Here is a 16,961-nt window from a genome sequence, read left to right as displayed (position 1 = left end):
ATTGGCTTGCTGCTCTCTTATGTAAGCTTGTTCAGGCCCTGTATTTATTTTCGAATCCAGGGCACAGGCTAAGGCTGTATATGGTAAGCCAGCAGCTAATTATGTCAAGACTGCTGTTTCTGTATCAAAATACATTTGCTTCTGAGTAGAGGAAGTGTTTTAGTTGAAGTGCCTTTCCATCAGGAAATAGTAAATAGTCAAAACTGAAGCTTTGCTTGGGAACACGTCGATTTGAACTGTGAATTTTAATTCATTGCTTAAGTTTTGAAAGCTTTTAGGATAGTTATAAAAAAGTGGGGTTTGGATGCAGTACAAAGCAGAAAAAAATTAAACCCAATATAGGATAGCAAATTATTTCCCCACTACTTGCTCACTATGTTCTCATTTTATAAGTGTACCTACACAGATTTATTCAAATGATATTTGAAATAGTCTGAAGTCATCTACACTTACATAATGTTTCATATTAAAGTGATCATCAAACACTGGTGATGATCTCTCTCATGTAAAGCAGTTCAAGGGAAACGACTTACTCCAGTCAGCTTTTGCTTCCCAGTGTAGCTGTGACATAAAAACCTGCATTGACTTCACTGGGACTTGGCTGAGGATGGTGCTGCACCATAGCTCCTGGCTGGTACCTGCCATGGCATTGGAGATGTTGTCATTCAGCTGTGAGCAGCTTTTTATTCTGTGAATGAGAGAGCACAAAGTCCTGGAACTTAGCATGCTGTGGTTCTCTGTTACTGAGGGAAAGAGGTAGGGCAATGTTTTTATCTTGAAAAGATGTAGCTGACTTCTCAGTTGAACAGTTATTTAATCCAAACAGTTATTGAATCCATGACTGATCTCTGCTCCATGCTACTCGTGGCCAGTAACGATGTTAGACATGCTCTCTGTTGTCCTCTTGGCCACACGGAAGAATAGAAACTGCATCGCTAAACTGTTGAAGGGCTGGGCTTGGCCTTTTAACAATGTATTTCTGATTTTCAAACATACTTTTACCAGCGGTGACTAATACCAAGTTCTCCAAAAACTACACAACAGAAGAACAGATTAAGTCATGCTTATTAGTAAACAGTAGTCCCATCAGCCCTTCTTTGCCAGAAATGTTTTTATTTTTATAACTAACCAGATAAATTGTGTATTTATAACAAAATTATGATACAGAGTCTACCTGAGCAACAGCGCTGACATAGAAAGCAATGTTTGCTATGAAGCCTTCAGCTGCCACGTACTTAACAGTTTATATCTCATGACAGGAGGGCTTTGAAGTTGTTACAGCAGAAAAAATTACTGGCTGAAAGAACCTATATAATGAAAGCCTGCACATGCTGTCAATACCAGTTTTTCTGCCAGTGTAACATCTTTTGTTTCAGTAGATCTGCTGTTGATTTATAATGCCATAAATGAAAGGAGAATTAAGCTATTTATGTAAGTGACTTTATATAACTGACTTATGCTGTATTATGTGATGGGAAAGAAAACCAAGCACGTGCCTTTTTTGTGTTTTCTATGAGCTACACAAAGATTTTTGTAAAAGTAATGCCAGTAATAAATAGTTTTCTCTATGTGACACATTATAAATTCAGTCTCATCCACATGGAGATTTTATCACGAGTAGAATACATGGAAATAGATGACATGATGATGTGGAAGGATTTTAGCAAGTCTGCAGTCTAGAAAACGTACATGCTGAACATCACAATTTGGACTGTAAGTTAGTTCAACAAAGCAATTGTTATTCAGGCTCTTCCTTGGATGAGTCAATGATTTGCACTGTGACTATTAGTACTGAATGTACCATCTAAAATTCAATTTGAAAGACTACTGAAGCATTAATGATTTAGAAGTGGTTTCTACAAGTATTTTTTTATCAATGAGATGCCCAAGCACTACCCAAGGCTAAAGAGCATTCAGAAGGTTTTTCAACATAGCGGAATTGGGTTTTTTTCACATGACGTTACATTGGTTTTCACTCCTTAGTGAATGACGACTATATAATATTTAGGAAATCAGGGTCAGTAGAGTAAATGTTTCTGTAGAAATCTGGCAGACACACCTTTCATAACTCAAAGTCACTACTGGAAAGGCACAACTGGGTCACAGAAGTGCATGGTGGGATGCTGCTTTGCAGTTATGCAACCCGGGTAACTGAAGGTTAGAACAAGCACTTGAATAACGAGCTTTTTGCCAGAAAGAGTAGAACAGAAAAACACAGTGTTTTTAAATGCTGGCTTCTGAGCAGCAGCCGCCTAACGTGTCTAGTTAGGAGTCATCAAACCGAAATAGAACCGGATGCGTCAGAACTTTGAAGAATGGCAATTCAACATCCCAAAAGAAAAATACATCTGCTTGTATTCCAAAAGCAGATCCTACTGGTTCTCTCATGAGTGAGCTGCTCAGCTTTTTCTCCGAGCCCACTGTCACTGGCTTCATCGCTCATCTCTTGTCTTCTCACTTTCTCCATCATCCAGCAACATCTTCACCTTTAAGGGATTCCACGCTTTGCCTCTGTTCTCTTTCCTGTTTCTATGTATATGTTACTGGATTGCTTCTGAAAAATACAATTATTGCAGGATTCTGACCTAACTTCTGACTGAGGAAAGAAGAGAGAAAGGAAGTTGTGACTCCACACTATAAAGATTCTTCCAAGGTTTGGAGGGGTAGAATCATAGCCCAATGTCAAATTTTGACATTAACAAATCACTCCCACCAAGTTTGTGGATATTAGTTACAAAAACTGAACACTATTGCAAAGAGACAAAAGGAAATGGTGCTCTTTTAGTCACAATTACATTTCCTGTTGCAGCTGCACACCAGATAAATATATTAATCAACATGACCTCATTTTAGACATGCATAGCAGCGTGTTATATAAAACTCTGTTAAGTATGCTATTTTATTTCCCTCCTGCCAAGGAGGAATGGTGTTTGTCTTACAAGAGTTCCAACTAAGTCTGGTTATAAAGTGATGGGGAAAAGAACAGGAGGGAGAGGGGAAAAAAGAGAGAATTAATAAGCAAAATGACTCATTCCCCAAGTGCAGAGGTGATGTTGCACTCCACTTACATCTCAGCTGCTCTGTAGAAAGCTAATGTTGTCACCAGCAGTCTCAGTATTCCTAACACGCCCAGCGTTTCTCAGGATGGGAAAAACAGATGTGATACAAGGATGGAAACCTCATCGGTTCGCAGCATTCCTGTTGTGTTTTCAAAGCTGTTTGTGAAGGCTGCCTCCATAAACAAGTGTGCAGAAGCCCCTGCCATTCTTGGTGCTCACTACTTTGGTGAACAGTGGGATTCAGCTAATTCTTTTCTAGTGCTACTAATGATGCTTTAAACAAGCTCAAAAGCACCCTTAAAAGTAGAATATATCCCCCCACACACATAACAAGGCTGAGACTCATCTAGATTTATACTGCACTACAGAAAAGAGGACCAAGAGGCGTACATTTTTGCACTATAAGATCACTCAGCCAGAGAACCTGATAAGTGCTGAAAATGTGAAAAACAAATGGCAGGGTATGCATTTCCCATTTGCTCAATACACACACATAAAAGAAACACTGTGTAGGCTTCACTGCAGCATACCAGTGCGTCCAAAACTCAAAGGTTAGTTACATAAATGATAAGGCGTGGGCTTAAATGCTTCATTCAGCTTGTTAATTACTTGCTTTGTGGCCCGAGCCAATGTTCTGAAACAGGTTCATCCAATATTGTGTTGCTTCCTCTGCGTTTTCATTTCGTGTATTGAGCTGAAGTGCTGGGAACAATTTGTTGCAATACCTAGGAAGAGTCTTTGCTTTTCAAGCAGGTTACAGAACAAACTCGGACTAATCCGCAGATGCTCTTTAAATGTCCTCACTGCTTCAGAAAATGATGAAATTTAATTCTTAGAGCATGCTCTTTAAATGAGTGAACTGCTGGCTGCATTAACATATATGTATTATTGGCATATGTTTTGAAGGTTGGTTCTTTGTGTTCTTTTTAATCTGCACATCCAATGCGGGGAAGTGAACAGCAGCGTGTTAGAAAACTCTCAAAGTAAAATACTTAATGTGTCTCAGGCAGAAAACTAGTAGAATCTATGTTTTAATAGTAGATGGAACTATTTCCACCTTCAATTCACCTAGTTGATAGGGCTCTTTAATGCCATGGCTACGAACAAGCCGTCATTATTGAACAGCCTATCCTAAAACAGACAGAACTCCTATCTAATTCATGAGACACACAGGCAGAAACTGGAGGTTTAGAATTCCTTACCTCTGTGGAAATAAATCATATTGTGTTTGGAGCAAATTGTAGTTTTACCACAAGATTGGCCATCAAGATGGGAACCCCATCTAAGATTTACTTCAAACAACACAATTTGTTTTAGAACTAAAATTGTGTAACTTGTCTGCAAGTGTACACGATGAAAACAAGGCATCTTGATCTCTAACTCAGACTTGGGCTAAGAAGCCTTCTGAGACCTTGAATTTGACAGCTACAGCGAAGTGGAAGCAAATTGAATGCAAACATTTCAGAAATCTCTGACTACCAGCATTTGAAAAGACCGTAATGAATATCCTTCAAACCTCACCTTTCTATTTCTACACGAAGGCTCCATCTTTTTGCTCTGTGGTGAGGATGCCACTTAGAGATTTCTGAGTCACAAATGCAGATTAGCATTTGGATCTGAATAACAAGTTAAAAAATGGGAGGCAGACTGAAACAGAAATCTCATCTGGGCCATTATATGGACAAACTGCAAAATATAAACTGCAGCTATCTGGCAGCATGCACTGCTACGTGAAAGGTGGTGAGATTTGGCTCACATTGCCACTCTATGTATAACCTTTCTACATCATTCTCCAGATTTTTTCAGGACTGTTTCTTCTGAGGTTGCTTGTTCCCTTCGGTTCTGCATTTCAAGTTCTTTTCCCTACTCGTACTGGCTTGCTGCACTTTCTACATTTTGTTATTTCCTGCCCGTGGGCCACATTGTATGATTTCATCAATATTTCATCTGAATAACTCCCTACTGGAATCAGTATAGATTTCTGCTTAAAAATTCATACCACAATATGGCTCCACATTTCTATCCTTATGCACCTGTTCCCCTTGAGTTACAACCACTCTGTGTCTTAATATTTCCATTCCTCACATTGCTCAGACCACCAGAGCGTTCTTAACTGTATTTAAACTATCAAATGAATACGATTTCTAAATTAGAACATGTATAAGAATGCCTTTTCTATTAGTAAGTGAGACTCGACCACACTATTTAGCTGATTTCACTGTACGGATCACTTTTGTCTTCAGGCTAAACATTGTTTCTTCAAATTGAAGATGAAAACTGCAATTAAATATAGGCCACAGATGTTCAGGATGCAGAGGACAAAAATATAGGTTTCATAACTCAACAGTTATGCAACCAGTTGCTTTTCACATATTAAAACGCACATTTAATTTTATGGTCTTATTTACCCTTAATCTAAACACAAATAAACCTATCGGGGGTCCTTAAAATGGTGAGACTTAAAGAAAGATGTTTCTGATCTATTTTAATCACTGATAATATTTTCCTCAAGATGTTCATTGTTTTCTAATTTAACTTCAGATCCCCAAATACTCAGACATCCAGTTCTTCATTGCATTAATGAGACACCTACATAAATTTGAGGATATTAGACTTAATTTCGTCGCAGAGCTGGTAAGGAAAGACTATTTTAAAATGAGGTCATTACATATCCATGTTATTTACCTTACCTACTGCATCTTATTTAAAGTGTCTACCCTGGCAGTCAAAGGCCTCTCTGGGACCTGCTGCATGACGCCCTGCAGCAGCAAAACTCTCATAACACGGCACAGTCACACGTGCAAGAGACAGAATTGTTATCGCAGCTGAACCTCGACGATGGAATTTAATCCCTTACCAGATAGGAGTGATCAGGGGACTGAGCACTTTCTGCACTTACATAAAGATTTTTTTCTCCAACTTGGCTTCCCTCTAGTAACTCACACATATTAATTCTCTCACACAAAAGAGAAGTAGCAAACCAAACATGTTCTGTTTGCTGACTGTAAATGGAGACAGAATGCAAAAAGGAGAGAGTGTTCTTAAAACTACTTACAGTTCTCGCCTGGTTTTCTACGAAAGCTTCACTTACAGTATGAGACTGCCTGTTCATCATCTCTGATAAGTTTTGCACCAGGTGGCTGATTTTTAACCATTTTTTTTAGATTTCTACCACCTCCTTTCAAATCTGACCCTGCCACCCGGTCGCCCAGCACCGCGTGCGCGCACAGAGGAAGTGGTCAGCTTCCAGCTGGCTCTGGATTAGCTGCAATGTGGAGCTGACAGCGCAGAGGATGGGGGACAGATGAGGTGGGAAATATGGAAGAGAAGGTACACAGCTCCGCATGAGAGCAAACTTCTTCAGTTCCAGCATTCACAAAATCAACTTCTTAAATATTCAGGAGACTTTTTAATACTTTGGCAGTGTGAGCACAGTTCACAGAATGAGACTTAAAAACTGAAAGGCTTCCAATTTAGCAATTTTGGGGTTTCTTTTTTAAAGGCCACAAAGCACTATCTCAATAATAAAAACAGCAACAACCAAAAGCAGAACAGGAAAACAAGAAGTTTGCCCAGAGTCAATAAAGGCAGTCAGTTATTCCTAAAGCAAGCATTTTTCAGTGATGAATGAGATAGGCCATGTGGATATCTCAATTTGTATTTTATATCACAATGTGAATATGCAGAACTCGTATAATTCAGAGCCTTACAATACTATTTTGCAGGCATTTAAGAAGCAGAATTGCACTTTGGAGAATGCAGATAAGACAAGCTAAGATTTGAGCCTAAGATTTCTCAGACCAAAATCCATGTAAACGTCTAGAAGAGCTCTTGACCCTTTTGCAGTGTCTGAGGAACTGGAAAACTACCCAAACAAGACACTTAATAAGCTTGAATTATAGCTGCTGGTATAAAAGCCTAATGTGTGTGTCTGTTCATTCTGGGTCCCTACAGCCGTGCAAAGGCAGAATCTGCTGTTCCCAACCCCTGAAGAAAATCTTCATTAATCTCTTCTAGGAATCTGACACAAGTCAGTTGGGTCTGTCAGGTTCAGCCAAGCTGCATGAGTCGGGTCACACGAGTCAAGAAGAGTTTTACTGGTAACTCAGGAAGAGACAGACAGAGAGATGGTTGTTTTAAACCCCCTGTAATAACCAGTCTGAATCTGGCAGGCCACTTCCCCCCACAGCACAAAGCAAGCTTCTCACAGTTTCTAAATGAAGCACAAAGTCCTTAATGCAGTTACTAAATGAGAAGTGGCATCTCAGTGGGCTGCCTCAGTGGATTAATTTTAAATGCATAATTCAATATAGACCCACATAAACCTTTATGAATAGAAATAAAGGTTATATAAGCATGTTCTTACAGCATATACTGCAAATTTAAAGGCCAGTTTGAGTATAAATCAACTCTGTCTTTTATTAATATTTTTACCTTCCCATTGGTTCATTTCTCTAGCAAATGTGCTAATAACATTACTTTCCTCACTCATACATTGAGAAGCCTAAAATAAAAACAGCATTTCATTGCCAGAGACCAACTTTTTTTCCTCAATCCTCTAAGAAAACTTTATGTCAGGCTTGTTCTGTGGAGGCAGGTTGCATCAGTGATAATGCAGCGAAGGCACTGAATACGAAACCATCAATGCACATCAGAGTTAAACACCCACACATCCTGCAGGGACCTGCATGTCTCACAAGAGCAGGAAAGATGATGGACAAGTTTCTACAGAAAGCCAGTGCTAGGAGGCAAATTTGCAGCCCTTCCAGGTCCCAAGAAACATCCTTGGGCAAATTTAACGAGGTATCAGGTAAGAGTGAAGTGGGACATCTCCTGAAAACAAGGCAGAAGCTCAGTATCTACTCCCTGCCTTCTTTGGAGCCAAAACACATACACTCCCTGGGGAAATCAGAATGGAAACCAGCTTCCTATTTTCAGACCTTCCTAGCCAGAGGTAATTGGCCAGCGGTAGACACACAGGCACTTGACTACTGCTGCTCAAATAAATGGTCACAGGTTCATCAGTCAAGTGATCATGTCTGTGCTTTAAGCATACGGCTGTTAACTGATCAGTGCCAAGACTTCAGAAAGCCAAAATAAATTAAGACCTACCTCAAAAGTTATTTTTCATGTGGTAGTACTTCCCATAAATCAATTTCCTCCAAACCAATAATGGTGCACTGCACTGCACTACAAAATACATTTTAAATAGGGGAAAAAAAAGATTAGTTTGATGATCCCAGAAATACAAAGACAGTCATCTTTTTAGCCAGGGATTAACACTGCCTTCAAGCAAGGTACATCCCTAGCCCATTGAATGCAAGTTTTGCAAAACTGAATAGCAGCTTCACCAGTTAAAGAATACATCTAAAGCACTACTACAATTTGTTATTAAACATAATCAGATTAATTAAAGTCAGAATGTCAGGCTTGGCCTATTAATAGAAATATCTATGATTACGCGATGTTAGTAGCAGCTACTCTGCTATTAGGCTGCATGTTAATGGACCGAGTCCAAAATGAACACAGTTTATAGGAGCTAGAAAATGGCACGGGTTTTAAAACTGAAGAACAATCCTCCAAATATCCCTGAGATTTGAGGGAGTGCAGCTCCAGATCTGGACCGGAGCAGTACATCTGAATTACACTTCCACAACACACAGAACCAAAACCTTGATCCATGTAGTTGCTGAACTCCAGAGAATTTTATATCTAGCTCAAAATGTAGTTTTGTACCCTAGGTACACCACCAATATAAACAGGCACCGCACTACGGCAGCAATGCTGCACCACAGGGACACGGGTGGCACCAACCCACATCCTTGCAGCTTTGAACGTGAGTGAGCTGCAGTCAGACTCTGAAATCTCCCACCCTGTGAAAGTTCAGTGGAAGAAATGTCTGCAGTGACATCAAGGAGCTCAAAGACACCAGTAAAATACTATTTGTAGTAAGAAACAGCTATTAATTACAAGTCAAGCTCTGAAAGGGCTCCCTAGGAAACACAGATAATTATTCAACCATTTTTCACTGTAGACTATCAGACAGTGTGAATCTGGGGCAACTTCCCCCAACTTCAGCACAGTTCTGGCATAGCTAGGAGGAAACTTGACCCCAAGTTATTTACTGAGATTTATTTTTGAGCAATGCAGAAACAAAAAGGCCCAATTATAATCTTATTTAGACCAAACTAATTCCATTGGCTTTAGCAGATTTGTTCCTGACTGACAGAACTGTTCCTGAGATCTGAAAGAAAGCCCAAAGCACCATTTAGCACTGAAATCCTTCATGTTGTTTTACATTTATTTGAAAATTCCATAAAGTCAGTTGTTGCTTAAGTCGCTGCCCAAAAGAAAAGCTCTTTGCTGCAGTACTGTGGCTACAGACCCATACTGTTAACAAAAACAAATATAAAAGTCCAGCAAAAGTATAAATTCTGCCTGGAAAATTGTTGGGTTTATCTGCTCAGTCAGTACAAAAGTGTGTGTGCACGCTTGTAAAATTCCCATTATTAAGCAGAGGGAGAAGACTGACAAGCTGCCTGTCCAAGGCAAAGAAATAGATGTTTCAGCAGCTCTGGCTCTGGACACTGCTAGCATTGCTGGCTCAACTTCTTTCACATGGTAAAAGCTATGAGAAACTCATTTTGAAGACCAGGTTATTATGCAATGGCCTTGGTTACATCAGCACAGCAAGGGAAACACGAGGGGAGAGTAAATAAACGTCTCGGCTCTGCGCCTGCGAGATGGCAGCGGCCAGGAGCCCAGCCACTGACCTCAGCCGGGGAGAGCACAAGCAGCACCCAGTCAGCACAGGCACTGCCACCCTCCACAGCAGCACAGCTCAAGGCTGGCTCAGACCCTAAGGCTTTGGGACCCACAGTAGCCCCCGGCGCAGGGCTGGGGCTGGACCTGTCAACCCCCTGGCTCACCCCACTGAACCCCAGCCAGGGTTCAGCACCGCTGGCCAGGGCAGAGAAGGTGAAGCAGGGAGAGGAATGAATGGGCTCTGGCGCACTGAGAGGTCCAGGCATCCCAGTGCTTAATCCCAGCTTCCTCTGCTCTGCCATTAGCTTTCCAGGGATACAAACTGTTTTTCTAAAGGAGTGGCACGCTCTAAAAATGGATGAGTCATGGCAGTAGACCTGTATCACCTGACGTTTGAGCCACCGACGTCAAAGGAGAGATCCATCAGTAAAAGAATGGAATACAAACCAGCAGTAACAAACTACATTCCCACCTGGTTCTGGTCAATTCCAGTGGCTTTGGTGAAGCTGCAAGTGAGGCTGTTGCTACATATGAACCGAAGCTCTTGGGCCAAATCAGTGGCGTGCAGGCATAAGGCCATGTGTGCAGTAGGAAACCCACTGAACTAAATCAATCCAGTGTACTAGGAAAGACACCAGAGATCACGTCTGGACAATCACCGGCAGCAGCTCACTCATGAGAGTCCCTAAATTGAAGCTGCACAAACATTTATTCTGCTGTATGACAGTAGGGAGCTTCTGTCTGTAAGCAAAGCAAAATGTACTGTATAGCAGGGTGCCTGTTGGCACAGATGCACGGAGGTGCGTGGAGTAGCTGCTCTTCATTTGGATTTAAAAGACCCTCAGAAGTGACTTCTCAAATTTGGCTTTAGGGAAGATGCATTTGCTTGGAACTTCTGACTGACACCAGCAGATCCTCCAGATGACGCCTTTTAGTGGGGCGTTATCTAGGAATAAGTGAAGACCTTCACACGCAGCAAGTCTAAGCCAAACACATCTCCTGGAGGCGTCAGACCAGAACCACACCGACCTGGTTTACCAGACCTTCCCCCCAGCCAAGGGTGGTTGGACTCAAAATTGCAACACTATGTTTTGTCACAACAGCCCGTGCCATTTTAACCCACAAGTTACATTGCTTGACTTTGTGTGACATGACTGACTATCAAAAAAACTAATACACTTTTCTGAAATATTCTGTTCCATCTTGCTTAAAAGAGGCCAAATGCAATTTCCACCATGGCCAGTTAAGAACAGGACAAGACCAGCAGCCCGCCTTACAACTTGCCACACACCGTCAGTCCAAGCCCTGGCCCTTACTGGTGCGTGCTAGGGTACTTTGCAGAATTTGGGCTTTAGTAGCAAGTCATGCTCTGAAACTATTACACAAACAGCAAGTGAAAAGTGGTGTTGGTTCTTCTAGCATTTTACACGCAATGTACCAGTCACATACCAATGTCACAGTTGTTATTCTACCACTACAATATGTAGTACTTCCCATAGTCAAAGCTCTTATTTTATAAACCATGCAAAGTAAGGAGACAGTTTTTTAATAAAAGCTCATAACACTAAGAATGCTTATGTCATAAACTGTTCTGTCAAAACAGACAAACCAAATCCAGACAATTAGGCTCTGTTCGCAAGCACCTCTGATTTCCTTTCACACAATTACAGAGGTTACCCATCTTTGGGTACAACTCCCTTCACCAATAACATGCTCTACTAAAGCTACCATGCATATTACTCTTCTTTGAAATATGTACGATTCAGGATCCAAACTGAGTAAATGCCTGTTGTGTTTAAAACACAGCTCCAATTTAAGGTGCATATATCTTCATTTATACATCTAGCTGTGACAGAAAAGTGACTTTATTCACTCCTCCATGAATGAAACACAATTTCCCAGCTCACGAAGTCCAGCGATTTCATCCCCCACACACAACTGGTGAAATGCTGCCCCTCTGGGGTGCACGTCACCCCCCATTGCTTCTCAATGACTGTCGCTTCGCTCCATTTGCCCACGTCAGCGGTGACACAGTGGTATTTGGGAGAGTAGGAACGACGCGGTTCCAGCCGGCACCATCTCCTCCTGCCTTGTTAGCTTTCAGCAGTGCCAATGACATCAGTAGGGAAGGCTGCTGCATGTAATTTCAACTCTATGGAAACACAACACAGCCCCAGGACTTCCACCCTTTTCCATACGTCGCTGCAGTTGCTACAATGAACTTATTGTGTAATTCGGAAAAAGTTACCTCAATGCCACAGAAACGTATTTCTGAGCTGTACAGAAAGCTTCTAATTTTAAAGCAGTCAAGCTCACTCCTCTGTGTTGGAAAAATACCTGTAAATCAAAACTAATTTGGAGCCAGGATGATATAATAGGGAAAATGTAATGAAGTATTAGCTTAACAAAGCAGGTTAGGGTGAACTTTGAGTAAGGCAGTGCTGCCAGTATTAACAGGTATGCGATCTTGGACTTGTCAGCTTTTCGTTAGATTCCTATTAAAATGCGGCTGACTACAAAACAGGCTAAGTAAAAAGTGGGTTTGATCCCACAAATGAAAAGTAAAGAAGTTTAGAGAGAGAAGATGTGCGTTGGGTTTTTTTAACAGAACTGTTCTGAGGCAGGTAGAAGAAAGGCTGTAACAGGAGTTTCAGGTACAAAAAAACATTCTCCACTTAGGTTATTTAGGTCAATCAATCCCTTCTTGCTGCCTTTTCATTTCTACATCATACAAAGTTATATCAGTTAAATACTCCACACTTCAGGCATTTTCATGCTTGTTTCTTGTTCAGTGACTAACTTGGTTTATAGATCAGTCTAAGAATTGATAGCTAATAAGCCTGTTTAGATAATCTGCCTCTACATTTTTCTTCTTTTAACTGCCTCTAAAAAATAAACAGCTACTATAATAGCTTATTTTCAAATTTCTCCTAGCACAATAAGAATAGCAATAGCATCTCACATTTTCCATAGTCAATAATCTGCCCCTCAAGCCAGGGGAAGCTGGTAAACTTTGGCCTAGCTCACTTCTGAGAAGCTGCATTTTTCACACAGATCACACAGCTCCTCCATTTAAAGAGCTGCACTGCTGTGGACTCGACCAGCAGGTCATAATATGCTTAGATTTGCAGTGCAGTCAAGGTGCTCACCTGCTTAACGTGGTTCAGAATAAGCGATGAGGTCAAGCATTACCTCTGCCGGACCAAATAAAGTGGAAAATGTATGGACTGCATCAAACAGAAGGAAAACAAAGAGCTGTGGATGGCAGAGGGCACCTCTGATGTACGTCCACTCATTTACAAGAGCATAGGAAGTTCTGCTTCCTCCTGTACAGAGAGAAGAGATGCATGAAGAGTTTCATTACTTAAAGCCCCCTGTCTTTGGGCTTAGACACATCCCACTATGGAAGAGTAGTTTGAATTGTAGCTTCCCACTCTAAGCCTTTTGTTTCTCAACTTGAACAGTCATTCTTCCCAGCCATTTCCATGGCATCCATCTATGCCCCTTCATCCAGACAGCTGGATCTGAGCAACCTTCTTGTTCTGGGCAGATGCATGGTTTTATGTTCCAAGTTCAGAATTTACAGTTTATTTCACCTGCCTACTTCCATAAAAAGCATAAAAAAAACATTTTCAATGAAAAACTGAGGTTTCAGTCAACCTCTGCTTCAAGAGCTAAGGCAGCCTGTAACAACAGGCAGTAACAAATATCCGCTCTTGGGAGCAGTACTTCCTTGACAACACTGAAGAGACAGAATGCAACAGCTACAGCAAACCAGAAATCAAGGTCAGAGTCCAACACAGATGCTCAGATTCCTCAAATAAGAGAGGTTCCACATCATCATTACTAACATTTTGGTGACGGTTGATCAGACAAGCCTGTCAAATCCTATAACCAGGATAAATCTCTAACAAAAACTTAGGTAGGCTATCACACACGAGGAGAAGACAGAGAGATGTTTGCCTTATTTATTAGGCTGCTAATCACATCTCTCATTACCAGCATCCTTCAGATTTATCATCTTCCTGTAGCAGTTCTAGAGGACAAAGTATCGTCACAGCCTAATATCTTTCCTGTATTGATCTCAAAAGCATTTAATAGAGCAGGTGGCACAAACTCAGGAAGTACTGCTTTTCTAAGCTGAGGACTTCTACTGCAATAGCTCAAACCAAAATGTATTTAGTATTTTAAACCACAGCACTTAAAAAGACATCATGTAATACAAGTTAAGGGGGCCCTCTCTATCCAAACTTTTTAACATGAAAAGGGCCAGTGTTTAGTGTTTTCAATATGGTTAATGTTTCCTCTCTATTCTAAGAGTTCCTTCTAGGCATGGTAGTTGAAATTAATATTGGCTCCTCAGTTAGATCTGAATTTTAGAATTTATTTGTTGGATCTGTTTAAAGAGACGCATACGCAGGATTCTCGTAATAAAAGTGTTGTCAGAGTTGTGCTAGAACAGAAGTGCGTACCTTTGGAAATTTTGCAGTCTTTTTCTCTCATTTAAACGGACTCATTCCCTCCTGTCCACAAACCCACTTAATTACAAGTAGATTCTCAGCTGGATGATTAGAGACTTTTAACCCAAGTCTTCACAGCTCACTGTTGCAGCAAAAGGAATCTCTGTAATCTACAGCGAGGGGCACACCAAGCTGCTGTTTGTCTCTCTAATCTCTTCTGTACAATCACCAGATTCTACACCCAGCTGGGATGAAGATCGATCTCCAGCCATGTAGCAGTCGTTCTATGCAGCACAGTTAAAATGCCAAACCGCAGTGCTCTTTTTGGCCATGTTCACGTATCTTCCTGTACGGCCCCATGCAGGACCGAATTCAATACGGAACCTACCTTTCCCCATCGTCAGCACCAATTGTCACGGTCATCACCAATTCTCACGGGCTTCCTGTAACAACAAGGTAAAGCATTTTTCCCACACGTCATAGCTCCAAAACCTCCACCAAATCACAAACAGAAACACACCGCTCTTTCAGACCTCTCTGCATTAATAAAAGCCTCCAGTCTCCTCACTGTAACAGTGCACACATAAACGCAAACCGAGAGCAGGTGTCTGTAAACGGAGCGGTGCCGGCTCCTGGGGATGGCACCAGCCCCCTCTGCTGTCACACAGCAGAACCGAAGTCCGCTGAAACCCCAGGCGCTGTACTGTGCACAGGGACTTTCAGTGTGCAGCTCTCTGCATCCTCCACTAAAGATCCTGGACCATAAAACCTCACAACGACACCCTGCAATAAATTCTGCACTTCAAGACTGCTTATTTTCAAAGGCAGTGGCTGTGTCTAGAAATAATCACCCAAAATGAGGCCATTATCTTAGTTATTTGCACTGATCAAACACCTAAAAACTACATCAGGACAATGGGTAATCAAAGCCGTGCTAACAGAGCTACTGTTCTGGGTTGACCCTAGCAGGACACCAGGTGCCCACCAAAGCCACTCTATCACTCCCCTTTCTCAGACGGACAGGGGAGAGAAATTATAATGAGAGACTTGTGGGTCAAGATAAGAACAGGTAGATCACTCACCAGTTACCATCACAGGCCAAACAGACTTGGGGAAATTAATTTAATTTGTTGTGAATCAAATCAGAGTAGGGTAATGAGAAGTAAAACCTAAATCTTAAAACACCTTCCCCTTACCCCTCCTTTCTTCCCAGGCTCAACTTCACTCCCGATTTCTCTACCTCTTCCTCCTCAGTGGCGCAGGGGAATGGGAAATGCGGGTTGTGGTCAGCTCATCGCACGTTGTCCCTGCCGCTCCTTCCTCCTCAGGGGCAGGACTCCTCACACTCTTACCCTGCTCCAGTGTGGGCTCTCTCTCTCTCTCACCATGGAAGACAGTCCTCCACGAACTTTTCCAACGCAAATGCTTCCCATGGGCTGCAGCTCCTCATTAACTGCTCCAGCGTGGGTCCCTTCTGCAGGGTGCAGTACCTCAGGAACAGACTGATCCAGTGTGCATTCCCCAGGGGGTCACAAGTCCTGCCAGCAAACCTGGTCCAGTGTGGGCTCCTCTTTCTATGGGTCCACTGTTAACCTCCATGGGCTGCAGGGGGACAGCTGCCTCACCACGGTCTTCACCATGGGCCGCAGGGAAATCTCTGCTCCAGCACCTGCAGCATCTCCTCCCCCGCCTTCTTCACTGATCTTGGAGTCTGCAGAGTTGTTTTTCTCACATCTTCTCACTCCTCTCCTCTGGCTGCCGTCACACAGCAGCTTGGTCCCCCTCCTTCTTAAATACGTTATCCCAGGGGTGCTACCACCATCACTGATGGGCTCAGCCTTGGCCAGTGGCAGGCCCATCTTGGAGCCATCTGACATTGACTGTGTCCAACATGGGGGAAGCTTCCAGCATCTTCTCACAGAAGCCACCCCTGTAGCCCTCCCCACCAAAACCTTGCCACGTAAACCCAATACAGCTACTGCAAACACATCAATAAATCGCTGATGTTTCAATGTTTACCTTAAAATCCCACCTTCTAAACTCTTGTGATTACGTAGGACTCAGTTTTTATTTTTTCTCTATATGCTTTTTGTTCTCTTAATCGCAGAGAGAAACTTGAAAACGTTAATTTCAGAAATCCAGAAGGCGAGTAAATTTCAAATGTAACATCACCTGACTCTCATCTGCTTTTCTTCTTTTTTAAAGCAACTCCAAAATGTCTTGCAGCAGCTGGCTAGCAATACCAAAACACATTCAAATGAGTACTTACAAGGCTAGCGCTAGCCTTCAAGCCAACCAGGGAGCAATAACTCCAGAAAAAAAGAAGAGCCGTAAGCTCTCTGGTGAGCTTTTAAACTTTTAAATAGCTAGATACAGAATAAAGTCTGGCCAGCTGTGTTGATCAGTCCTAGGTGACACAAAATCATCTAAAAACAAGATCTATGCAGTATAGCGATATAGAGAGTCTGTATTGACCAAATACCTCTTTTTATTTTTTCCTTAATGAATGAGGGCCATCTCTCACTCTTCGTTTCCCAGGAATTATCATCATCATCTCTGGCAACACTATTTAGTCATAAACCAAATATGGGAATGGAATACAAAAGAGGTTCCTTCAAGACAAGGATTACAAAAACATATATACATACCAAACATAAAAGACAGAAGCAATATTAAG

This window comes from Mesitornis unicolor, unplaced genomic scaffold, assembly GCF_000695765.1.
Source record: "Mesitornis unicolor isolate BGI_N332 unplaced genomic scaffold, ASM69576v1 scaffold14398, whole genome shotgun sequence".
Lineage (NCBI taxonomy): Eukaryota > Metazoa > Chordata > Aves > Mesitornithiformes > Mesitornithidae > Mesitornis > Mesitornis unicolor.
This window is presented reverse-complemented; position numbering follows the sequence as displayed.